This window comes from Tympanuchus pallidicinctus, unplaced genomic scaffold (assembly GCF_026119805.1).
Source record: "Tympanuchus pallidicinctus isolate F22 unplaced genomic scaffold, pur_lepc_1.0 scaffold16, whole genome shotgun sequence".
NCBI lineage: Eukaryota > Metazoa > Chordata > Aves > Galliformes > Phasianidae > Tympanuchus > Tympanuchus pallidicinctus.
This window is the reverse complement of record NW_026294679.1, coordinates 9692638-9718598: the sequence shown is the minus strand read 5'-3', so window position 1 is coordinate 9718598 and position 25961 is coordinate 9692638. Positions and strand designations below refer to the sequence as shown.

General features: G+C 40.3%; 1 protein-coding gene across 4 annotated transcripts in view; it reads left to right on the top strand.

Annotated features, from left to right (window-relative positions):
• The window catches only part of ADD3 (adducin 3), a 91680-nt gene that overhangs the window by 6662 nt on the left and 59057 nt on the right, over positions 1-25961 (top strand). For 2 of the 4 annotated variants that reach the window (XM_052676814.1, XM_052676810.1), the window contains exon 2: positions 24279-24323. The exons of 1 other annotated variant lie outside the window; for it this stretch is intronic. The gene's annotated coding sequence lies outside the window, so the exon portion shown is untranslated. Of the gene's footprint in view, positions 1-19363; positions 19383-24278; positions 24324-25961 lie in introns of those variants that run through there. One more of the 4 variants, XM_052676811.1, reaches the window with a different exon arrangement.

Genomic DNA, 25961 nt, shown 5'->3' with positions numbered 1-25961 from the left:
CTCTAGACGATGTGCTTTAGCTGTATAAAACATTTAAGCTGTAAAACTCCAGAGGTGCCTGGAGAAGTCACCCTATGGCAGCAGAGGCAATGGATTCCCTGTCTGTCAGCTGTTTCCCTGTGAGCCAAGGACTTGGGGGAAATTTGCAGTGCTGCTTCCTCTTCAGGCGCTGGCTTGTGTACATGCTGTCCTCCTGGTGTGTGCTTGTTCAACTTAGCTGTTTTTAAACAACCGTGCTTGTAACTTTACATGCCCTAAGGCAAATCCTATGTAAGGCTAAATGTCTAAGGCTGCTCAGTTCTTCTCAACCATGCCTTAAGCCTGAGAATCTCTGAGTGCCTGGATCAAGATGCCATCTCCACCTCCAGTGGCCATGCGGTGTGCTGTGATGTTGTCTGCCAGAACTGTGCCCTCCAGCAAGGGCAGTCAGCCTCTCAGTCCCACGCCTTGTGAAATCTCTGTGCTGCAGAGGATGCCAGATCTTCCCTCGGTTGGCAGGAGCACGCAATGCGACCTGAGCCAAGGGAAGGGAGCGCTCAGAGAGCTCAGTGCTTGGGGGCAGAGGTGGGAGCTGCTCCAACTCCATCGGCTCAGCTCACACAGACCCAGGTGAGGTCCCAGAGCTGGAAATGGGAATGCCCCTACATACCTGTGGGCAAAAACATAGGCAAAAAACCTTTCCAGAAGAAAGGACTCCTGCTGGTGCCCTGAAGACAGAGTGAAGTGTAACAGTCTGGTTGTCTCCAGATCTGGATTTGATGATCCTACCTCTCTGATTGGAAAAATTCACCGTGTTTCCTTGTTGAAATAGTCTCCTTTCGTGTTTAAAAAAAATAATAATTCAGATATATTGCTTCCTTTCGTATTAAGGTTGGATAATACTCTGCGTAAGACTCTCTGCTGTCTGTGGAATTATGACCAAAATGAGTTAGCTCAAGCTGGGAGTAAGAATAACAGTGTCATATTTATAACCCTGGTTAGTTTTTAACAAGAAAAAAATAGCTTGCGGTATGCCATGTAACGGGAGAGCCCGGCTGCTATCAAACATGCTGCAAATGTATAGTAACAGGTATTGTAGGCAGTAAATTTATCTTTGTATGAGAAACCTGATGTTGCTGCTGTTGCTGGGGGGGTGAGTTGAGTTGGGCTGCTGGCGAGGCTCAGCTAACAGAGCTTTGCTTATAGCATGCACGCAGATGGGATGGTTCTGCACAGAAGGGTGACCTTTGCTGTATTTTGGTTTCAGATTTCACAGGGACCCATTTCAAAGTTTTTAGCTTCAATCCACACTCTGCTGGTGGTAAGCTATAAAACTCCCTTTGAAGGAAGTTTCTTGAAAGAAAAAAAAAAAAAAAATCTGTCCTTTATTACCTTAATAAAGTTAGATAAAGGTCATTTGTTTACTCTGTATGTAATAATGTGCTGCTGCCGCTGTTATTTGTCAGTATAACTGATGGTTCAAAGATGAAATGAAAGCTGCAGAATTACCAGCTATAATGTGTAAATGTGTAATGCAAGTAATTCTTTTTTATGACCCTTCAGTTTGTTAGTTAACTTGAAGAATGCTTACTGGCATATACTTATGCTGTGGAGACTGTTGTGGGTGATGTGGTGTAATGTAACGTCCTTCCTCCAAGGTTATTTCACCTTCTTTCTAAACTTTTGCTTATGCTCTCTGTCTCTTCAAAAACAATTTAAGAAAGTAAACAAAGCTGTGTAAATGCTGTCTGTAGACAGCTCAGAATGAAAGAAGCCGTGGCTCCAGACTTTGGGATACAAGGTGGCTGCTCCACTACTCCCAGAATCTGTAGGGGAAAGGTCTTGTTAGAAGGGATGCTCTTTGGGTTGAAGGCAACGTTTTGGAGAAACTACAGAGACTTCAGAATTATTTTAATTAAAACCTCCTTGTCCACTGTTTGTTTTGGCAATTCTTAAGAGGCTCAGAAATGTGTCAGAACCTTCCAAGTTTTGAAAAGCCATTCCTGTTATCTGATAGTTTGGAGTTTCCTGTCCTAGATGCTAGATTTGAAGAATGAAGGTGTCATGTAGGGGAGGAAAAGAAGAAAAATAGGGATAACCGAAGCGGGACTTGCCAATGCAACTGGTTCACAGAATGTGGAGGAGTGAAAAAGCTGACAAATACATAGGAATAAGCGTTGAAGCATGTCTACTTGTTTTATTATTCTTACACTGTATCATGAAGTTGTGTCTGTTAGGCACGTATCAGTGCTCACCTAACCCTTAATCCTGCAAGGAGGGGGCTGTACAGAGTATGTGTGTGTGCAGGCAGATGGAAGGTGTCCCTGCAAGTTCAGGTATTTCCCATTTTGCATTAAGTCCTTGAAGTCAGCTTGCTGTTGGAGTTAAAGGGACCGAGTGATTGCATGGCTCTGCAGGTGTTAGTGTAGTGGAGGGTCTTGGGCAGCATAAGGGCTCAGTGCTTGGGATGGGGTGCTTTCTGTTACAACCTTGTTTTAAGTCTGCAGCCTTTCTGTACAGCATGGAAGTCCATAGCTAATTTTTCTGTTGTAAATTAAAAAGCAGTGTGTAACATTGCTCATTTCATTTTTGGCTCAATCTCATGGTTATTGACAGCAAGCTGAGGCTAAAACGTCTCCGCAGTAAAATTTCATTGCATCGAGTAGACCAAGGTGTCTTGGTCTCTTATGTTAACCACCTGCAATTTGTAGACCAAAGTGCTTTTTGGAGAGAAAGGATGGGGTTGGGCTTGGTTCTGCTAATGAACCTGTGGTTGTAAGACAACTTTGTATTTGAAGAAGTAACCACTGCATTGAGAACTGCAGATAGGCAGGTTTAGCACTGCTCAGCTGCCTCCCAAAATGTCCCGCAATCAAAACTTGTGGTCTCTTTATGTGCTTTTCAAAACAGTGTTGGCTGTCTTCTCCTGTCCAGGTTTTCAGCAGTTAAATGATGTGTAAGAAAGCCTAGTGTTACTGCTAACAAATTTGGCACCAAAATTGTTTTAACAAATTTAATGCTGACTTTCCAAAGAACAGAAAGCTGTTTGCTGTGAAGTTGACTGAAATTGTTCCAGTTTGTCTCTGCAGGTGGTGAATGATACGCACTCACAGTGTGCACAGCCGTCCTGTACATAGCTCCATGTCCTTCAGTGGGGTGTCCTCGCTTTTTCCTGTGCCTTTTTTTCTTATTTATTTTCTGTTCCCTCTCCTAACTGCAGCGTAGTGTTATCTTTATCTTCAGAAGTTTGTGCTTTTTTTGGTTGGTGTGATGCACAGGGTTCAGTGCAGATACTTAAGGAGTCTTATCAAAGTAATACTGGCTCAGTCAGAGTAAAGATGCTTTAGCTAAATAGACTGTGGCTGTGTTTAAAAATAACAGCCCTGGCTGTGTCAGCGCGCTGGCCGACCTGGTTTCGATGTGGGCTGAATCAAAAGAAAGAGGCTGAATTTTCCTGAATTTTCACTGTGAATCACCCAAAGGCTCAGTGTTACACTGGACACCATTTAAATGCACAGATCCTGAGCGTGGTGCCTCTGCCTCTCACATCAGAGCTGCAGTGCCTTCGTGCCTGGGTTCAGGCACTGTCCTCTGGGTTTGGGATCTCGGCCCTTTTGTGCAGAAAGTGGTGTGAGCACCCCACTGTACCACTGCATCCCATGTAAGCTCATACAAAAAAATAGCATGTTTTTTGAAAATGCAGTGTGTATCTGATGTTATTTCATTTTTGTTTTCTCGTGGTTCTTGTTCTGTGGGGTTTTCTTTTTCTTTTTCTTTCTTTTTTTTTTCCTTCTTGGCAAGGAGGACAACATTACATTCCGGTACCAAGAGGAAGGGTATTAAGCTAACTCATAAAAAGATTGATTATCGAATGTAGTTTTTCATTTTGTCCACTGGAATTTTTTCTTTTTTTTTTTTTTCTTTTTTTTTTTTTAAACCATACCCAGATTACTGGCTTCATTCATGCAGTCTTTGTATCAAGTTAGGATGCTGTCTTTGTTAAGTTATGGCTCCTTAGGGTTTTCTGCTACAGAAGTTTCTTCAGTCAGGGGGGAAATGAGGGTATAATAAAGAGGATCCAAGGACCGGACGTAATGAGTCTATATAGTTGAAATAAACAATGCCAGATTTGGCTGATGCTAGTTTTTCCTTTTTTTTTTTTTTTTTTTTTTTTTAATTGACAGTTGCTCATTTTGATTTTAGCAGAGTTTAAAACTGAAGGAGTATGAATGTTTGAAGTAACTGAAAGACCAAGAGCAGACAGTTCAGGCAATATGTGCCATCACTGCATCCTGTCTGTATGCATTTACCCTGAATTCTGGCTTACTCAGGAAGCCCCTTTGATTCAAACACCACATAAATTCAGCAGGAGCAATTGTTCCTAATATCTAAGCCTTCCCTCATACTCCAATTGCATAACTGAACTCCTGTTCTAACCTTATTTCTTTACTGCCCGTGTTAGAAGCAGTTTTCTGCTAAAGCAAAAGCCATTACAGTGGGTTATAGTGAATATAGTGCATTGGCAGATGCAAACTGGACACAGCAAAACACTGTGTCTGATTTGAGATGAACGCTTGTAGTACACAACTGCAGTGCATTACAGTTCTATGCAATGAATGCAGCATTTTTAGCAGTTCCTTTTTTCTTTCCCGTTGTATCTTGTGTATGTAGAACACAAAGAGATTCTTGATGAAAAAAGAAGCTGGCAGAAAGGGTAAAACTGCATACTGCTCCAAGGATGAACTTCTGGAAATATTTCTGTGGACTGTAGCAATGTGTGTTACATAAGAGAGAAGAAAAGTTTGCCCTGAAGTGCCAAAATTATTAAAGCATTTGTAAAAGTGAGGTCTGCCTGTAGCAGGTATTAGAACATCCATGTCAGTCCTGCAGGTGGATGAGTATGGGTGCATGTAAAATCCTGGTTACCTGCAAGCAGCTGTGGGCTGAGGGGTACCGTGCTGTGTAACTCACTGAAAGAATGAATATTACAGTTCACATCCTTACATTACTCAGTTACGTTGCTACTCAGTTTCCTGGGCAGTGTGTTTAGCATGTGTGAGGTTCTGATTTCTCTTTGCTTTGGTTTGCTTTTTTTTTAGCATAGTAGCGTGGAGCTACTGAAGTGTGCAGTTGTGCAGCTTGCTAATTTGTCTTTGCATCTCTCACATCAAATAGTCCAGGACTGTGTTGTGTTTCGTAGCACCTCAAGATCTTTGTGGGATTTGCACTGGGTAGGGCTCCTCAGCTTTGTCTGGAACTTTGTCATTGAATTCAGCCTGTGCTGAAAAGGACCTCAAAGATGATCTCGTTTCAACTCCCCGCTATGTCTAGGTGCCAAGCTCTAGACAAGGCTGCCCAGAGGCACATCCAGCCTTGAATGCCTCCAGGGATGGGGCATCCAGCTCTCTGGGCACCGCCTGGCTCTATCTCTAAGGCAGAGGAAGGCAGGAGCTGTTGGTGTCCTTAATCACATCCCTGTTCTGAGCTGCCTTCTAGAGAAATCTATTGACAGTGGAAGCCTTACAGCGAGGCAATCCCAACCCTTAGCTGGCTGATTGGGGCGCCCCATTGAGGCAGTGTGAGTGACCCACTCATGGTGCTGTGCCTACACACGGCTCAGTGGGATCCAAACTCTGGGTCCTCCCAGCTCTTTAAGAATGGCACGAGTCTGTTTAGTTCTCAGTTTTTTACTTAGATTGCTCTAATATTTAATTAATCCATCTGCGTATTGGTCTTAACCTATGGAAAGACTCGGACCGTGAGATTTTTTTTTTAATTAACTTCTTAATGTAAGCTGTGCAAATGCTGCAGTTTTATCCTTTGCTATTTAGGATGTTTGAAGCCCTCAGTAATGTGACAGCTTCTGGCTGGGGATCAGCCCATAGTGTGAAACTGTTGGCATCCAGTAAATTAAAGTTGACTGCAATGTGGTCAGAATCCACCTGGAGGTGTTGAGTTCCTAAGCAGTTCAATTTGTTTGTATTCTCTCTTAACAAAACACACAGACAAGCACATCCTCATGTGTTTCTCCTACCCTCCATCCATAGGTCAATTTCAGAACTGGATACGAATACTCTCAGTTAAGCTTTTCTTTTATGTTTGAAGAAGGAGCTTTGTTAGCAAGGCTTCTGTTATGAGCAGTGATTAAGTTCCCATACCTGGGTGGGCTCTTCTTTTCCAATGAGGGGTAGCATTGAAGTTTGCTGGAGGTAATCTTCAGTGCTGCCCACCTGCATAGCCACCCCAGTCCCCCTGGAAGAGCTCAGTGGCAAATGCAGTGATGTCTTGGTGTTTCCAAATTACCTGCCTGGGAGAGCTTTCAACCTGAAGCTTCATTCATGTCATCTTGCATTGTGTTTCCTCGGTGAAAATCCAACTTATCCCCACTTTGATTTTATTCTTCAACTTTTTTCATCATTTCATGTGACTTTCCAAATACACTTCTTGAAAAAAATGGTCTAGGTTAATCAAGTACTTGAGCTTTAGTGAGGAATGCAGGTGCTCATAAATGCCAGTGCCTTCTGAAAGAGTTACGCAGTTGTATTTTTCAAACGTTCAACCAAGAGGTAATATGGGGACAGGGACTATTTTCTTTTTAATTGTTAATTTAAGTGATGCCACTGGTGGTTACTTAACCTTACTTCAAGTTCTGTAATTCCTATGATAAACACATTGCCAAAACAATAACCTCAGTAACTATGAGCCACTTTGGGATTTTTTACTAATTTAGTTTTGTATGAACATGAATGTAGAGTGAGAATAAAATAATTATACACAGAGATTTCTGTTCAGCACAGGATTCAGCATTCTTATGAATATGAACTTATCTGATCCAGCTCAGCAGTGTGTTTATAAAGAGTGCTGTTCTTAAATACTTCAAAACCAGTGCAGATCTTCTGGTTTTACATGTGGGATGATACAGACAGGCTTCCTGATTCTATTCTGTTTTGAGAAGAGAATGAGTTTGAATAAAACTTCTGTGAGCTAAGGTGATAATATTTTATAAATCAGTTCATGTGGAAGATCAGTAAATAGAACTTACTGATTTTCAGCTCAGGACTTGTTACTGTTCCTATTAATTTTGTTGATTATGTTCTTATCAGCATAAAAAGTTGTTTAATTCTCTACTGGATGCTAGAACAAACCAATTTTTGTCATATAATTTGAGTTAGCTTGCCAAAAGCTCTATTGAGAGATTTTAAATATGTCATTATTGATCTAAAACTTAGGTGTGCATCAGATAAATTTCTCTTCACCTCAAAGTGCTACAAATGTTTGATTGAAGCCTCTTTGTTCTTCTACTTCCCTGAGTAGAGTTATAGTAACCGTTCATGGACTTCTCAAAATAAGCTCATGAGTTGGGGCAGTGCTAGGGAAGTAGGTGGTGAGGAAGCTGATTCCAACCTTAGCTCTCACCTGAAAAGTTTCTTTTTACAGCTGATGCAGGAATGCACTGCTACAAAGCAGTGTTTCCTAAGCAGCATGTTCGGTTTTTCGTAAGAAAGAGTATGCTTGAATTGTTTTTGTGATGGAACTGTGAAAAGGTGAGAGTGTTTTAATGTTGTAGCTCTAAAAACTTTGTGTAAGAGAGTTGGAGAAAACATAGAAGACAAGTTAAATGATTACATACAGAGAGAATTTTCCCTTAAACATTGGGTTCAGGATGTAGGCCACATCTGTAATCATGTTTTTAGAAATGAGTCCATATTAAATGGACTCTTTGCCAACAGCATCTGGTTGCACTTTATGTACATGTTTTCTTTCATAGAGAAAGCAAACCATATGACATAACCCCAGTCAGATAAAAATGATTGTTTATAATACTTTGCTTATTTATGTAGCACCACAAGATGAAATATGTCTTCATCTTAAAAACTTCACAATACACTGCAGAGGTGGACAAATGACTTCTGCATTCCCAGATGGATGGCTTGGTGTAATGTGGATAACGAGCTCTGCCTAAAGGAATATAAAGTTAGGAGCTGAATTGGTAATTGAATCTGAGCCTCATAATTTCAGATGCCTTCATAGGTTGAGTTCCATGTGCTGCGGCTGCACTGATGATGCTCCTCTGAAACACTGCATAGATTCAAAAACCATGAATCTATGCAGTGACAAAACCTTGAAGAATTTGTGCCTTTGAGGGTAAGTAGCAACCCGCAGTGCAGCTTGCTGCTAAGAGTTAAGTTTGGAAACAGTGATCTGCTTTTAATAAAATAGGCTGCGCAGCAATTGTTGGCATGAGTTGTTCAGACTAATTTCAACAGGTTGATCTTCACCTGGGAAAAGCACCATCTCTGTGGGTCTTGTGATGAGTTGCAGTACGGACCAACCATTTGGGTTAGCTTTAGAGAACAGCAGAAAGAAAAGAACTGGAAATTCAGTAGCAAAAACAGCAATGGGCAGCAAGCATCCCCAAAGCAGGAGGAAGGTATGTGGTGGGACTTAACTCACTGTAGTACTCTACAGTATATCTCATCAACACGTGTATGTTTGAAGGATTTTTAGCTGTGCACAGATGATTCTGTACTTCAGATTTAGAGATGTTTGCAAGGGAGAGTTTCCATATAGGCCAGCAGATGGTTGGTGCATAAATAGTGTCTTGTTTCAATAACTTTTATGCCCTGTAAGGTCTTATGTGCCAGCAAGGGGTGTTGTGGGGATGGCAGCAGATGTCATCTATGTTATGGTATATTCCATCCTGTGATAGGATCCGATCAAACAGTCAGAGGGAAAGGACATTCTTACAATTTATACTTAAATAAAATGCCCTTGTGTGCTTAACTATCTTCACCTGAGGTGTCTTACTTTGGACTTTCAATAGATTACTTGTAAGCATCATCTTTTTTTTTTTTTTTGTCATGAAATGATGTTGTTTTAGACTAAATTTTCATTGCAATACCAAAACAAAACAGGAATGTAAACACTGTGGTTATTAGAGCCATTAAAATAAAGCATCCTAATTAACAGAGTTAAATATGACTCAATTACTTAATGTAATTAGCAGAATGCATATTACCTTTTTTTTTTTTTTTTTCATTGCTAGGCTGGAAGTTCTTAGCCAAGCATGAGCTTTTGCTGTGCATGATGACCCTGTAAAGGCTTTTGGGACTCTCTCCAGCTGGCAGCCTGGCACTGCTGAACAGATGTGGCTGGTCTCTGGAGAGCTGCTCTGTACTGCTGGCTTTATTAATTCCTGATGCTCATATTGATTTGTGGGCCCAAACAAATGTAAACAGTCTCATGTGGAAGTGGCATAATGTGAGTTCCTGTTGGTCTCTTCCTGATATGTCAAGGGTACATTTTGGTTTGTCTAAAATAGGTCTTCCCAGATCTTAGATGTTGTTTGTACATGTGCGTGCTTCACAGTTTTTTGGCTTCATGTTCCATTCTTGGTGATTCATAGAGCATCAAAATACAAAGAAATTGTTCTCAGCACTTTTGTACACTTCTCCAGATGATAAGTCCAAATACTGCTTTTTTACGGGAAGCAAGTGGGAGAGCTGGAGGAGCATTCAAGTTTTCTGAAAGTGCCCATGGTTATTGAGGAACTGGTTTGCAGTTACCTTCTCAGAAGAGAGTTCTTCAAAATATTTAGTAATTAAAAACTCGAGTTTGAAAGGGAGTGAATTTTCCTGTGATAGGGACAGATGGTGTTGAAAAAGCAGCGGAAAACTTGTGCTGATGGACTTGGGTTTAATTTCTCCTAGAATATAATTTTTATCTGTGAAAGGTAAGCAGCAGGATATTAGGATCAGTATGGACAATAAACTGAAATCACAAGGGAAAGCTTTTTCTGTTAGGCTGGGGAGGAGTACAGTTGGGTGGCCTGCAAAGACCTCTCTTATAGAAAAACACCCGTTAGTGCATTGTTGTCAAATATTGAAATAAAAAGTTCTTACACTGATCAAATTTAAAAGGAAAATTCAAATGCCTGAGGAGTACATTTGAGAGATCGATCACATGCGGCTTCAGACAGTGTTCTGGTTCCTGGTGGAGGATGCTGATAGACAGTGGATTCCCCTCTTCATCCACTTGTTACTGCAACCAAAGCCCTGCATTAATGCACGTTACTGACCTCATCCCAAGAAATGTGCAACACAAGCCAACTTCTGATACAATTTGGAGAAAACACTGATTTAAATACTTTGTGAAAACAGATGGTTGGGAGGTTCTTGTGGGTGTGTTTAAAAAAAAAAAAAAAAAAAAAGTTTTTTAAAATCTTTTAATCTTGAGCTGTAATTACAACAGTTGATTGTTTATACCTTTCTAGTCCTTGATCTCCAAGGCTGTGCTTTACTATTACTGGCTTTGGTAATTCCTCCAAGGGAAGCACTTGCTGGTCAGAAACTCAATTGTGATTGAGACCACCCAACAGTCACTGAATAGCAGTCATGGAAATATGTATGTTTTCATTTAGCATAAACATTCTGAACATAATGACTTCCTCTTCTAAGGATGACAATAATCTTACTTAAAAAAAAAAAAAAAAAGTTGGAGGAGAATGTTTAAATAGGAGACCTAAGCACATGACAGCACTTTGGAAAGCCAATTGCTCTATGTTGAGCATCGACCTAACTCTAAGATGAATTGCACGTTCTAATATCATAGCATAATTTTGACAACAGTTCTGATTGCTTTTATAAAAAAGATCCAAATTTGTGCATTTTGTAAAATAGAAATAGGAGAAAGCGGAAAGACAGAAACTGTGGAAGTTTCTGTGGATGGCCAGGAAGACTGTAGGGGAAGAATATAGAGGGTGTGTAATGTGGTGTAGAGGGTGTAGTGTAGACTTAATGCAACATTACTGTGGATGGGTTTTCTGTTTAACTAGGTAACAAGCCTCTGTTTGCATTTCCCAACCCAATCTGAATAGGCAAATATTGCTATTAATACTAAAAAGAAAAATGTAGATAAAACCTTAGGATTAGACCAGAATCAATAACAAAGTATTCAGCAGTCAGACGCAAGTCAGAGAAGTAAATTAACTCTGTTGGTGTGCTGCTCTTTCAAGTAACTGAATTTGATGTACAAGTTGTTGTTATGGCAGTGTTTTAAATGTATCAACTGTTTTGTTTCTCTGGTCTAGCAGTTTTAGGAATGGAAGTGATTTATAAAGATAAGTAAAGGGCTTGTGTAAATCCACTGAGATGCAGATAGTCAGGAAATGTTATGCTTCTGTAGAGCTATTTTATTTTAGACCCAAACTCAGTAAATCATGTTGACCTCTGACACTTGTCCTGTGCAGCCTCACATCACCGCTTCATGTCGTGCTCTGTTTGATCAGTGCGTGTTTTCTTTCTTTAATAATTTCTGTTGAAGGGATCAAAGTGTGTGCAATAAATTCTGGTAGGTGAAGTTCAGGATCCTTTTAGAAAGATGGACTCTGGAAGGTGGGGAGGATTGTGTGGCTTAAATCGTCTTCGGAGGTGGGAAGGGATCTTGGAACCAAACACCACCTTTTTGGGGGGAGGAACCTATAAAATTAAATAGCATCCTTTTCAAGCAGCAATAATGTGTATTTGTATTATTCTTACTGTATGCTTGAATGCCATTTTGACTTATAGTTTTGAAGGAGGAAAAATAATTCCTTCCCAAATGGGTTTTGTTAAAATTATGCTGGAAGAGCCTGGGGAAGTGAGTCAGCTTAACTAAGCTGCAAATAATGCTCTGTCTCATAACTTAGTGGGGGGAAAAAAAAAAGAGCTTTCTTTCTGACAGGGAAAGGAAGGTTAGCTGGTCATGTTCTTTACCCCGATAATTTAAATTTTCAAGAATATTAGACATATGTTAAACTGCAGTGTTCCAACCAGTTTGGAGTTGGGATTAAGGGATTTGGACAATAATGTGTGTATTGTGAAATGCTGTCTCTTCCTGAGTCAAAACATAAGAATTTCCTTTAGCTTTTGGTGGCAAAATGTGTTGAACTAGTTGAGTAATTTTCTGAAACTTCGTGCTGTCCGGGCATTCATCAAAACAGGGGTTTGTCTTCTGAATGCAAGTAAATTTGGGTATTATTCTCATTTACTTTTTCTGTAAAGAGAAAAAGTACCTCTTATGTGCGTTTTCAATGGTCCTCTTTTTCTTTTTTCTTTTTTCCCTTCTCCTTTGGAAAACTGGAATCTCTATGGTGAATGACAAACAAGAATTGCATCAGCTAGACTTCGTTATAATGGCTTTTGCAGCAGCAAATGACAGGATCTGTCCTTTTTCTCAGCTTGGTGATATCAACCAGACCAAACTGTACAGCAGCAGTATTTTCACTGGCTGATCCTAAATCTATTCCAATTATCTGTCACTTAAGAAAGAGTGCGTTTATTTTCCTATATTATGTTTATTAGTATTTATTACTATTATTTCCTCAAAACTTAAATTTAGCCTAATTTCAGGATGAAATTTAGTAAGTTTGTATTTCTTGTAAGTGGCAGAAGTTCTTAGAAACCAAACCTTGAGAATGGAGAGGAAAGAAAGACTTCTATTCCATAGAGCAGATAGACAATCTTACTGCTATAGTTGAGATAGCCACTGGAATCATATAGACATAAAGAAGTTCTTTACTTGTTCTTTCCTAACCATTACCTGGAATTCCTTGAGTTGTAGAACTGTCCTATTAAAAGCATAATAACACTGTCTTGAAACATTTGATGTGTGTGGGAATTTGTTTTATACCATAGGCAGTAGTGAGTGGAACTTTTCAGTGCCAGGTACAGAGAGCGGCTGTCATTCCTTCTGCCTCTGCCATCCTGGGTGCTCTCATCTGATGGTACCTGCCCTTCCTTTCATGCATCTCTCAGTATCTGCATGTAAGGTAGTTGTTGTGTAAAGCATGATATGAAACGAGGAAAATCCTACCTGCTGAACATGCCTGCATTGCATGCTAGGGATTCCTTCCTGAGGCAAAAGTGAGGAATTTAGCTCTTACCTGTGAGTTTCTTTCACGCTTCGAAGCAGCAAGTGCTCCTCATTATAGGAATTTCTGTGTGTTCTTCCTTTTTGGATGTCTTCAGTATGGAAAACATTTGCTGTTTTCTTGAACAATAGGAAATCAGCAAGCAGGGTGTTGTTGTTTCTAGTGTTTTGTTTTGTTTATTTTATCAAGGTAGTGATGACAGTGTTGTTCTACTTTAGGAAATGTAGTTATTCACACCTACTGGAACATCTTGTAGGGTACGTTATAAGGGAAAGGCTTTGAAATTTAGCAGGGAAAAATGGTAAATATGTGTCCATGTCTATCTATATATGTAGAAATCTACCACAGAGTACAGAGATCTTAAAGAAATGTGTTCTTGCCAATGACAGGTTCCAAGTTATTTGACGTTTTCAAATTGTATTTACAGCTAAAACCATCATTCTCCTTAAGATTCATTGTGGTGCATGTGACAGGTCATTGTTTGGATTATTCATTGTATGTAATTAAGCATTTACTTTCTTTCCCTTTCAGAGTATCTGTGCTGGGGTTTATAAATTTGAAGTAATAATAATCTGTCCACTTCAATACAGCATTTGAATAATTAATTTGGAAAGTTAATTTAAAGGATTTATTTGAAGCTTTTTGTGCCTAAACTACGTTCCACTGACTTAACAAATAAAGATGGGCGGTGAAATACAATCTGCATTGGGATTGCTAAGAAAATATCCTCGGCTATGGTAACACAGCCAGGATTTCAGGTTGGGGCTGTAAATCCCTGAGCTACTGGAACCCCTCCTGGAGACCAGCACCTCCCACCTGCCCCCTTGAGTTCTTTAACAGAAAGATTTTCTGCCTTGCTGGTGGAAAATGCACTTTATCTCTGAGAGAGGAACTGTGAGGCTGGGCCTGCAGACAGGCTCCCCATCCTCTCATCTTGCCTTCAGCACATGGGTGTGCCCATGAGACCGATGGTCCAACACCTTGGCTGCTGCCAGTCTGCTTCTGCAGGATACTCAGCATTCAATACTTTCATCAGTTTGGACAGATTTTGCTTCATGTACCTAATGTAGCCGATGCTTTGTTTGCTACAGAAGTAGCTCAGAAGAAAAATTCCTTCAGATTCTATCGGATCTCCATAGAAACTAATTTCATGCCATAGATGCAGACTGGCAATAAAGTGTTTTGCATTGTTTCTCTTAGAAACACATAAAATCAAGCTGATGCACACAAAGTGCAAATGTATTGGTCCTTGTTTCTTTGCAGACGTGGCAGTGAATCTACTCTTACTGATCATTTACCAACTCAGATGCTTTAAAGAACAGAGTGCCATACACTGTGATTGCCATTCATTTGATAATGCTCTGGGAATTGTCATTGCTTGCAATAAAGCATCTTTAATAGCTTGCCTGAAATGTCCAGCTCATTTCTCAAGAAAAGGCAATTCAGTTGCCTAATGGATGAAAGTCCTTGTCTTTACTTCAAAAGGGGAAAAAAAAAATATTACAAATTGTAGAGAAAATTTGAACAGCTTGAAAACATACAAGGGGGGAAAGAAGTATTTGTTAATGGAGATATTGCTCAACTGGTAACAGATCTCCTGGGGTTTTGTTTCTGATAAATAACATGATAGTGCTTCCCAAAAGCAGAGATGTGTTGCATCTTCACTGTTTTTCAGATGATTTTAGTGACAAAATATGTTTATTCATGCTAATGATCCTTTGTGGGTTTTGGAAATGGGAAAGAAAAAACTGGGAAGGAATAAGGTTGAATCAGCCAAGAAATTGGAAACAGCAACTGCAAGGAGACAGAATGTTTGGGTATTTGTTTAATGTGGGATTAAGGCCTATCTCCATAGACAGGGTTTCTTTCTCTGCTTTGTCCCTTTAACTCTGCTGGTTCAAGCATTTGTGGGGTGCAAAATTACTTTATTTTGCCTTATTTCATGTATGGCAGGTATTCTGGTGAATTGTTTCTGTGGTTACATTTAACGGGGATGTGTTGAGTCACGTTTTTCATTCATTGTTATCTTGATGTTGTGCATTTCCTACTCTAATGAATTTATTGTGGTGTGCAGCCTCCTGCATGTTTGTAATTGAACTTCTGCTCCCTGGTATTCCAGAAGAGCCATTGAAGAAACGAGGAAATACTTGACGTGGTCATTAAAAATCATTATGCCTCGAAAGGCTCACATCTTTGAATTGTGTTTGGAGGTTCAACTAGAAAATAAACAACAGCAAGTTGTTCTCTTTATGTAGTCATCCCTGGAGAAGTTGTTCCCTTTTAAGTACGTATTCCCTCATGTACGTTATGTTCTACATTAGCACTTCTCCCTTGTCACAGATATTAAATTAGCTCATTACATTACATTTTCAAATGAATCAAGTGTTTGGGTCAAGCATTACAAAGCATCAAGAACCTTCCGTTCCCAGTTAAAATCTAGCTGCCCATCACATGTTGCTGACAGCGTTCAGGAATTTTGTCTGTAACAAAGGTGCCAATCTGGCTTTCTTTGAAACTTCCTGCAGATTTTGGTGCATGTCAGGTGGGGTGGAGGAAAGTGGCAGAATATATTTTAATGATAAGCTGTTGCAGGCTACTTTTGGTAGGAAAAGGTAACATGCTTTGAAAAATAGGCTTATAAAACATACCGAAAGGGAAGAGTTATACAGCAGCGCAGATAGCACCAGCTGGAAGTTGGTGTTCCCTGGCTGTCTGGTAGTGCAGAAAGCAGAGCTACAGAGGGGACTCTGACAGTAAGTAGGATTATAAGCACACATGTTGTTCCATGTTCCTTTTAAAACTCATTTCTGATCTTATTTTGGCAGTGGCTGGTTTCGTTTGTAAAACTGTCACTTTCCCTAAATAAATGCTTTGGTACAAGTGCCACGGTTCTGCTCTATTACATGGGAGATTTAGTGCTGTTTGTACGGGCTCTTGTGAAGTGCGGGTGAAAACCAAGGGGAAAAGAAGCAAATTTCTCCTCTTGCAAAAAGAGCAGCACTGGAAAATGGTGAATGAAGAACTTGTGTGACCCTGCAGAGCTCGCAAGAAAGATTGTGAGAGTTCCCCAGAGGGCATAATAACTTTTTGAGAAAGTAAGAATTTAGAAAATAACCGTGCAGACATGACAGGAAGATAGTAAGGAGTTTTCTTTGTTCATGAGCGAATTTAACTTCTTAGTAAAGTAAATACAGTCCAGATGGCTGGAAAGTACACGATGCTCCCAGGGGTTAGGGTGGAGGTTGGATGAATTAAGCTTTGTGGAAGTCAGAGGTGAATAAGTGAGAGATGAAAACGCAGATACAGAGCATTTCTTCTTTTTCTTCTTTTTTCTTTTCTTTTTTTCTTCTTTTTTTTTTTTTTTCCTCCTTGCTTTTTAAAGTAAAGCACAGTTGATTTCTGGTTGATTTCTGTTCTTCCTGAGGTTTGGGGCTGGACTGAGCCTTTCCCGATAGTGACTGAATGACAGTGTTTGAAGAGGAAAAGTTTCTGTTGATAAATAAGAATAAAGAAATTTGATAGAACTTGCTGTGGTTTTATTTTTTTTAGCAGTGGAGGTGGTCAGTGATGGACAAATAATAATTTTACTTTTCAAGTACAGCCTGTTTCAACAAAATACAGGGATTTGTACAGGGATACTTTGCAACTGAGGATAAAGATCTGTACGTGCAGGGATGGTTATTACCTTTGCAGCAGCACTGTTGTTATGAATCCAGCTATGACTTTATCCAAAAATTATTACAGGAAGAAAATAGCACCAAACATTGAAAGTTTATATTGTGACATGTGTTCTGATCATCAGTCACCAGGCACATAGGCTGTGCTGCACACCACATAGAGCCTAGGAAAAGTCCTCCTTCCAGCCTTTAGCTGCAGGGCTTCCTTTTTCCTTCCACTTCTCTCTTTTTGTTTGGGGTGTGGTAGGAGACAAGTTAGGACAGCATCTGAAGGAGATGTGAAATCACAGTAACCTTGCTGGAATTGCTCAGTAATAATGTTGCTTAAGTACAATGAGAGTAAAGCTTCCACATCAGAGCTGGAGGAGAAATGTGCATGCTGGAGCAGGTGTACAGGAGATGTGATGATTTAGAAATAAAAACAGAACGTGTGTGAAAGGAAAAGATGAGATTCAAGAGGAATCAGTGGCTGCCTAGGTGGTCCAAGCATCTCGCTAGCAAGGATGGCTTCTCAGTAAGGACATCTTGAATGGACGTTTCTTAAGTAGAGTGACAAAGTTTGCAAAAACTATGAAAGGAAATATATTGTGATAAGATGTTCAATCTTACTGTTTTCTAAGGTAAACTAAAAGGTATATTTACAATTCCCAGACCTACGAGATCATAAAATAATGTTCATAGGCAATTCTCATACCAAGAGCACGAGTGGCAGTGGCAGGAGAGAGCTGATGATGAAGTTGTGAGTGCAGAGGATTTGTATTCAAAGCTGAATGCAGGAGCAAGAACAAAGCAGTGAAGGAGCTGTAAAGGGTGGAGGGCAGGATTTCTCAATGCCTCTAGCACTCTTCACATTTTTGAACGCCTGTGTATTGCTAAGAGTAGGGTCTTGGAAGCCATTCAGTGGGAGTGGTTGGCTTCTGGTAAGAAGCCAAGAATGATTTTTAAAATGTGGAGCGCAGCATATTAGTAGATGAAATCTTATGGTGGTAATGAGATTTTAGCAAAAGCTAATGAGTTGGAGTTGTTAGTGAAAGACTGGTAGACGATGAGGCTCAAGGGCAGAAAGAAGGCAGGAAGCCTGTGACAGCAAAAGATGAGGAGTCATGCCAGGATTTCACGATGCTGTTTCTTTTGTAAAACAGAACGTAAGGTAGACAGAATTATCTTTCCAGATAGATTTAAAAATCTAAAGAATCTGAATACCACAATATGCGTAGCTTGGGGCAAAGAAAGCAGGGAAAGCTCGTATTAGCATGCAATATAGGTAGGCAAGAGCATTAGATAGCAGTTGTAGAATGCCAAATGGCTTTTTGGTGATGATTATACAAACCTTGGGCATAACTGGAAATGCATTTTGCATTGTGTGTAGCTTTAACACCCGTGTTTTCTTTTTTTGTAATTAAGGATGAAGGAGAACAGTTCACCTCTCTTTGACAAACTTTTCGAAGCCGCAGGTAGCGCTGGCATTTTGTCTGTCTTGAAATGCCTGTCACCAAAAGAGATGCAATATATTTACAAACGTGAATGAACGGCGTGATGAATCCCAATCTCAGTCACGACTTCATCTCATTTCGAGGGAATAAAGAGGCAGAGAAATGCAATGCACACGTGATGTTTCCCAAATCTGGGTAGGGCTGCAGAGCTGTGCCTGACATCCAGACCCGTAAGCCCATTCGGATAATTTCTGAAACTTTCATTTCTGACTATTTGGACCACTTTGATTTGAACTAAGTTTAATTTAAGTACTAATGCAGCACTTGAAATATCCGACTGAAAAGTTCTTTATGTACTTGCTTAAAAACTGTTGGTAATTAAAATGTATTGCAGACTGCAGCTTTATTCTCCACAACACTGAATTGTTGAGCATTGAGCCAGATGACCAAGGGTAATGAAGTAAAAAGTAAGCTATAAACAATAAGGTAAATCTGAATTAGCATCTTATTTTCATATGTATTTAGTTCAGCCAGTATTCATAATTACAGCCTTTTTAAAATTCTTGAATAGCTTTGATTTGTTGCATTTATCTAAAATTATGCCCTGTTTCCTCATTAACATCAAAGCTGCCACTGATGGCAGTGAAATTTCAGCCTGAGCAGCCCTGCTACATAGGCTCTGCTCTGTAGTTTCTTGTCTTTCTGAACATGCATTTAAGTGCTGCAGCGGTATAAAAAAAACCAAACAGACCAAACAATGAACTGTGCTTTTTAATCAAAACCAGCAAATCGTTTCTGGCATAGATTGATAATGCTCTGATCCAACTGTGGAAATATGCCGTGTATCCTAAATACTGTCCTGCCTTACAAACTTGCATAGTTTGGGTTGTTCTAAGCACTGGGTAGTTCTCTGTATAGCATCTTCAGTAAGATCAAATGGAAAAGCTTTTAGTGCTTGTTTTCCTCTAGGATGCTGACAGTAATTAAACTGAAAAATGGCTTTTGAGTTCTCTTCTAAATCTCAGCACAGACTTTGGCATATCATCTTGTTTTATTTTGCTATCTAGTTAAGGCAGTAACTGGAAAAATATTTTTTGCTATACTGTTTGTCATTATGCCAAGCTGCTTCTTTGTATTCTTTATGTTTTTATTTTCAGCAACATCTAAAAAGGAGGGGAGAACTCATGTGTTTGTAACTTTAGAAAAGATGAATTATCCAAGAGCAGGGGCCTTTTTGGTAGCTTAGGGTAGTGCACGCTTAGTACTTCAGGTGGCCAGTGAGTGAGTCTCAATAATATCTTTGATGTTCATTCCTGTAGAGTATCTGTGGGTCATGTGAGCAATGACATGCCTGGCAGAAGCTGAGGGAGCAGCCCGCTGGCCGTGAGTGCAGTACATTCACCTCTTTCAATCTCAGTAGAGGGCTGGATTTAGTGTTTTTATACCTCCCCTGAAGACCAAAGGTGACTCCATAAGTGAAAAGAAGCAGTTCCTTTTCCCAGCTGTAACTCCTGCAGAAGGCCACATTTGGTGTAGTTGCATGGAGATGTCTTCCCTGGCCCTTTAGGCTACGTGGGAGGCCACAGCCATATCCCAGCCTCCTTTCTGAGGATCATGGAGCAATTTTTTCCGTGTTCTGTTCACTCCAAAATGGAGCATTCCAAAATTTCCAATCTTCTAATTCTAAGAGTGGTTTCCTTGACTACTGGTGTAATAATCCTTCTGCCATAGATTGTCAACAGCCTCCCACACAAGGAAATTCTTCTAACATCTCTGCAGTTAAGGCATTTGTCTGTCTTCTTACCATCCAAAGTTCTTGACTTGTGTCTGACGCACTAAATATGTAAAGTTTTGTCTTTCGTGGGTTTTGTTTTGTTTTATTTGTTGGGTATTTTTTCCTTCTGATATTAATGCAGTCTCTTTGAAGCATGCTTTGGTTTTGTTCTGTTTTTATGACTTGTTCCACTCGCTTTCCTTCAGCTGCAGTGGAAAGAATTAAGTTTAGTTATAGCTGTGATTAAAATCTTGCATTAATTGAGTTGCAAATTTGTGATGACAGCAATTTGTCAATGTGCTGATGACATGTACCTCCTTGCATTCCTGCTACCTTTATGAATCCTGATGATGCTGTATGGTTTTACCATTCATTATGTTCATTTCTTCTCTTTTTCTCTCTTCCCTGCATGAAGCTCAGCACAGGGTGTAAATTGCTTTTTCCATGATAGAATGACTGTTAATTAGCTGTCATGAGACCTGTCTTGCCTTTCCCTTAGGTGCCTCTGGCTTATTCTCATCATGCCAGCATCCAAATGCCATTAGGTTTCCAATATTAGGAAGGCCATTGCCCATTCCTGTGTGATTTTTATTGGGGTTTTCTTCAGGGACGATTTATAGTGTTGATAGGCATTGCCAAAATAACTTCAAACTGAGAAACCAGAGAGGAAATCTATTAATTAGACTAATAGGGGATGATGTTGTATGGGGTACAAGGGATATATGATCAGTAGTAGTGCTTTTTTCCTCCACTTCTCAAGGTGAATAACAACCTGTTTTCATGGCAGTACTCCTTAATAGCATTGCCAGGGAGAGCTGTATGATTTAGTCTTTTTACTGATTTTACTGAGTTTTGTTTGAGGTTTGGTGTTTCTGGCTGATACAGGTGCTAACAGTGTTTTGGGAAAATCCTACAAAGGAGTAAAAATTGCAGTAAAAATAATAATTGATTAGACAAACATGGTCAGTAATTCTCTCTAACCCTTCAGAAGTATATTGTTATAAAGGCTCTCAGGTGCTGAGTTTTAGTGAAGAAATCTCGTGGCCCTGATGGTGTTTGTATTACATTTCTGTATCCTATCATATAATCTGTTCTGTATGCTGAGAGCTCAGAGTGGAAAAGATGGAAACACAGTTAGATTGTCACTTGTTTCCAATGAAAAAATCTCTGCTTGGTGGAACTGTTTGCATTCCTGTGGTCAGTGGTATAAGGAAATACCATGTTATGAAAAACTCCCAATTGTTTCCTTAAGGGCTCTTCTAGAATTGCACAATCTTCTGATGATTTGTTTGTGATTTAACAACAACGACAACAAAATAAAAATTAAAAATAAAAAAAATTGCCCTCTCTAGTTCAGAACTCAGAATTCCCTTAAATGTTTACCAGGGCCTTGCTTTTTATACTCAAGGTTTGGATTCAAACCAGAAGTGTATTTTCTTAATGTACGCTGATCAACCATTATAATATGAGTAGCTGAAGGTTATATTTTTGTTCCAAAGGGTGGTTCTTTGGGATATCCCATCAGTTCCTTTACTACTCATCATAGTGATTACTCATGGTTTCTGGATGCAGCTCTAAAACAATACTTCTGAGTGACTGGGGAAAACTCTCAAATAACCAAGTGGCTGTCACTAAACTCTCAAGAAGTGAAATGGTATCTCTGACACAAATCCTTTTATCCTGTAGGCTGAAGCCTTCTAACATTTAATTTTTTCTCTTCCTGTATTCTGTCAGGATTTGTGCAATATGCCTAATTCCTGACATATGCATTAATTCATATGTATTCCAATTTTTCAGAGCTGCTCATGTCCAGTATTTGTCTTATTGCTGCCACATCTTGAGTTAAAGTCAATTTCTCTTCCTAGTTTATTCATCCAAGAATTTCTTTCTGTTATTTTGCCTGCACTGAAAGGTGGCTTTGAGCTGAATATTTACTATGTGACTATTAGTCCTTTTCATAACTTTTTCCCATTCTTGATAACATCTTTATTCTTCATTATTAGATACACAATTTCATTTAGGCTGTAGAGGTATTTAATTAATATTAGCATAGTGAATGAAGGCTATGTGCAGTGCTAAGCTCAGTGAAACCAAAGGTTATCTTACCTTCCTGAAAGGTAGAAGGAGTGGGCTTAGGCCAGTTAAGCTGAATTAGGACATGGCACAAAATGTCGAGGTAATTTCATCATTGTAAGGTGGATTTTTTGTTGTTGGGCCCTGGGCTTGACAGCACTGCGGAGAACATTAAATTTTTATCCTGAAGGGTGGTCACCCACAGCCCTTGAGAAACCGTAACAGCCAGCCCTGCAAAACCAGGTCTTGGCTATGCTTAAAATAACTGATCAAGGACTGGCATAGAAATAGCGTTCCCTTATCGCAGGCAGCGTGAAGTAGGTGAAAAATAAACCATACTCACACTGAGAATAAGCAGTCACGTTTACAGTGTTTAAATTCCTGATGCTGCAGAGCACTCCAGCTCAACACGTGTTGGTGCCAATAGTCATCCACTGCCTCCCCAGCACCACTGCTTTGTGAGCTCTGCCAGTGTGCAAATGTGCCCCAGCCCTGCAGGGAGCTCCTGGCCCTAGGCTGTGTTCCTCTTGTGTCTGAAGGGAGGGGAATTGTGCTGTGGCTGTGCACCTGTACTGCTGATGCTGAATATAAAACATCCCTCACGCTGAAGTACACATTTGTTGAAAGCAGTGCTGTATTTATTGCAACATTCAATTGCGAGGACTTTGTTTAGCACAATAACTCAGGGGAAAGCAGACTGAGCACACATGCAATAATATTTCATTTTGACTCTTGTGGAGAACTTTTTGTTTTGGAGTATCTTATGACAATTGTCACACATTAGTTTTGTGTAATTCTATTTACTTTTTGTGCATGTTGATTTATTTATTTATTTATTGGAAGTCAGTTCTTTGCAGTTGAAACTCTGATTTAGTGATGAAGAATGGGACAGCCAATGTGCTAAAATGTTGTGCCTTGTAAATCAAAGAATCACAGAATGGCCAGGGTTGGAAGGAACCCCAAGGATCAATGAATCTACAACCCCCCTTGCCACATGCAGGCCACATGCAACCTCCGCATTTAATGCTTGACCAGGCTGCCCAGGGCCCCATCCAATCTGGCCTTGACCACTTCCAGGGATGGGGCATCCACAACCTCTCTGGGCAGCCTGTTCCAGCACCTCACCACTCTCTCTGTAAAGAATTTCCCCCTGACATCCAACCTAAATCTCCCCTCCCTCAACTTAAAACCATTTCCCCTAGTCCTGCATTTATCAACCCTTTCAAAGAGCTGATTCCTCTCCTCTCTGTAGGCTCCCTTTAGGTACTGAAATGCTGCAATGAGGTCACCCCTCAGCCTTCTTTTCTCCAGGCTGAACAAGCCCAGCTTCCTCAGGCTGTCCTCATAGGGCAGGAGCTCCAGTCCCCTGATCATCTTCGTGGCCCTCCTGGACCCTCTCCAACAGCTCCCAGTTATTTTGAAATATTTGTATATGCTGACAAGACCAAAGCAGTAATGCTTGAGGGTAGTGTACTGAAGTCGTGCAAGAGTAACAACAGAGAGCTGATAGTGGTTGAAGTAGCATTAAAACTCAGTGAATACAAATGGTCACAGTTTGGAAAGAAGCAGCACAAGTCCCTAATGGGTAGATGGATCTCAGTGTTTTCACCATGCATAAAATGTCTACTTTGCAATGTATAGGTCTTAAAAAAAAAAAAAAATCTTGATACATTTATTTGTTTATTTATTTTTAATGCATGGGTGCATCCAGGAGTCTGGCCTCTGTCCATCAGGAAATTTCTTTTCCTCAGAGAAGTGGATGGGGGAAAAGGGAAGATGATGGAAATGGATTTTCTTGGGTTCTACTGAAGATAATTTGTGCTCAGAGACAGAGAAGACAAAAGATGATGGAAGTGAACAATTGCTTTTTTATTAACGCGTTTTACTTACATGTTAAAAGATGAAGGTGAGAGGAGAACCCATAGCTGCTCAGTGGTGGGAAGGGGTCAGTGAAGGGCAGTTGTTGCCTTATGAACTTGTCATACCAGTGGCTACGTAGTTGTCAGCCTTCAAAGAGAGATTGTGTTCCCCTTTTTTTTCACTCCTGCCCTGGTCACAGTTAGCTCAGCAGTTCAGTGGGAGCTGTGCTCCTCTGATGTTCAGCTTCTGAGAGGCGAGGAGAGGGGCTGTGGTGGCTATGCCCTATTGCAAGCATTCAGCAGGTAGATGGATTTTGTTTCTGTTTGCAACCTGATGTGTGCAAGGCTGGATTTCTACCCAGGAGCTCCTTGAGGTTTCCCTCTGCTGTGTTTTTTTTTTTTAATATGAAGAATGCGCTGTGTAGTATCAAAGTAATTCAATGAAATAGTCCAAAAAGGATTCAAGAAACCTAACATTGTGTGAATTCTGCTTTACGTTTTAAGTGTATAGTATATTCCAGTAATACCAAAAAGCCTTCCAGAAGTCAGTAATCTCTTTCTTCTGCTTTACAGGTCAACTACATTAATAGAGCAAGGAGAGCTGTGGAAAAAATCAAGGTACCTAAAGCACTTTATTACCTGAATTCTTGGCTGTGGTCTCGCTGGTCTTTCGGTGTGATGATTTTAACTGGGGATCTGGGAGTTGGCTGAGCTAGCAGACTGCCACTTTAAGGCAGTCTTATTAAAGTAATTGTGGTTTTTATCTGCACGTTTTGATGTCACTAAGGTTGTGTAAAATACTTCTGTGGGGAAGAAATAGTGCATTAGCTCTGGGATGAGTACAGGAGCATGTGCTGGTGCTGCCCACCTGTATGGCTGTGTGCTCACAGCTGGGGTAAGCACTAGCCCCAGGTAAGCCAAAGCATTGCTTGCAGCTTGAACTTTTTTTATTTTTATTTATTTTGATGAATTGGAGAAGGTTTATCTCTTTTGTTTGCCACTCTGTTGCTTTTTTGTGGGGTTTTGTTTTGTTTTTTTTGAGAGGGAAGGGGGATGTAGGAGGGACAGGCAGAGCTGTAGCAGATGTTAGTCATTGAACTCCATCTCCCTAAATATAAAGTCATATCCATGAAGGAGAAACTGCTTTGATAGGAGGGGGTGGAGTATAGCAAAATTATCTATGCCCATTGACTGTCTATTGAGTTGGAACGTAAGCTCTTCTACACACCTTGCAAATGCCAAAGTCCAATGCAGGCAGGAGTAAGGTTCATACAGAAGTAATCTCCCAAACTTTTAACACATCTCTTAGAGACTGTTTATACCAAAGATTTGTTTTGGCTTTATGAAGAGGAAAAAAATAATAGATGTTTTCCTTTTGAATGGCGTCTGCAGAGGGTGGGAAGGTGAAAGAAGGGCAGAGCAGCCTTCAGCACTGCTAAAAATGCAGGGTGTCCAGCTCCTGCCTGGCAGAGGGCAATTACACTGACACAGCAGGTGTTGCAGTACTTCTCCACTTAGTTGCTTGCACAGAACTGGCAATACAGAAGAGGAATTTTGTCCCAGAGTGAAGCGATGGAGTTAGCAGTGATGTGTCCATCAGCGGTGCCTTTCTTTTCAAGGAGCAGAACGATTCCTTAGCTATTTGGCTTTGGTTTAGATGCTCTCTTCCCCCATTAAAGCTATGTCTTCTACAGTGCCTAGGGTGCTCACCGTGCCAGCATACGTCCTCCTGTCTGGTCAGGCTGCAGGCACGGTACTTACTTCCTGCAAGACAAGAGCTGGAAGAACATTAGGGAAGGAATTTATGTGCAACTGGAAAAGAGATAGAAGTGAGCCTCAGACGTTTTTATCTGGCATCTTGGTGCTGAAGGAGAGGTTTCTATCTCCTCACCCAATTTAGACAGGAGATTTTACTCCAGACATCGTCTTGCTCCTGACTGTGTAAAACCTGTCAGATCCTTTTCCTGACACTTTCTCCCCCATCGGTCCCTCAAAAAGACTTCAAAAGAGATTTTTCCCTATTGGAAAAGGAACCAGACATGGCCTTTCGTACTTGCCCTGCTCTGAAACATTGATAAGTAACATGTGGCTGGCTCCATGCTGCAGACTTTCCCAGCCGTTTAAGAAAACACCACTAATCGCTCTGTGTTAAAAGAAACCATAGGATCCTTCTCCCTCCTTTACCATTGCTCATTTGTGTAATGTATCCCAAGAGCTTTGATTCCCTTCTGTCTGAAACTGTCAGAATTCACTAAT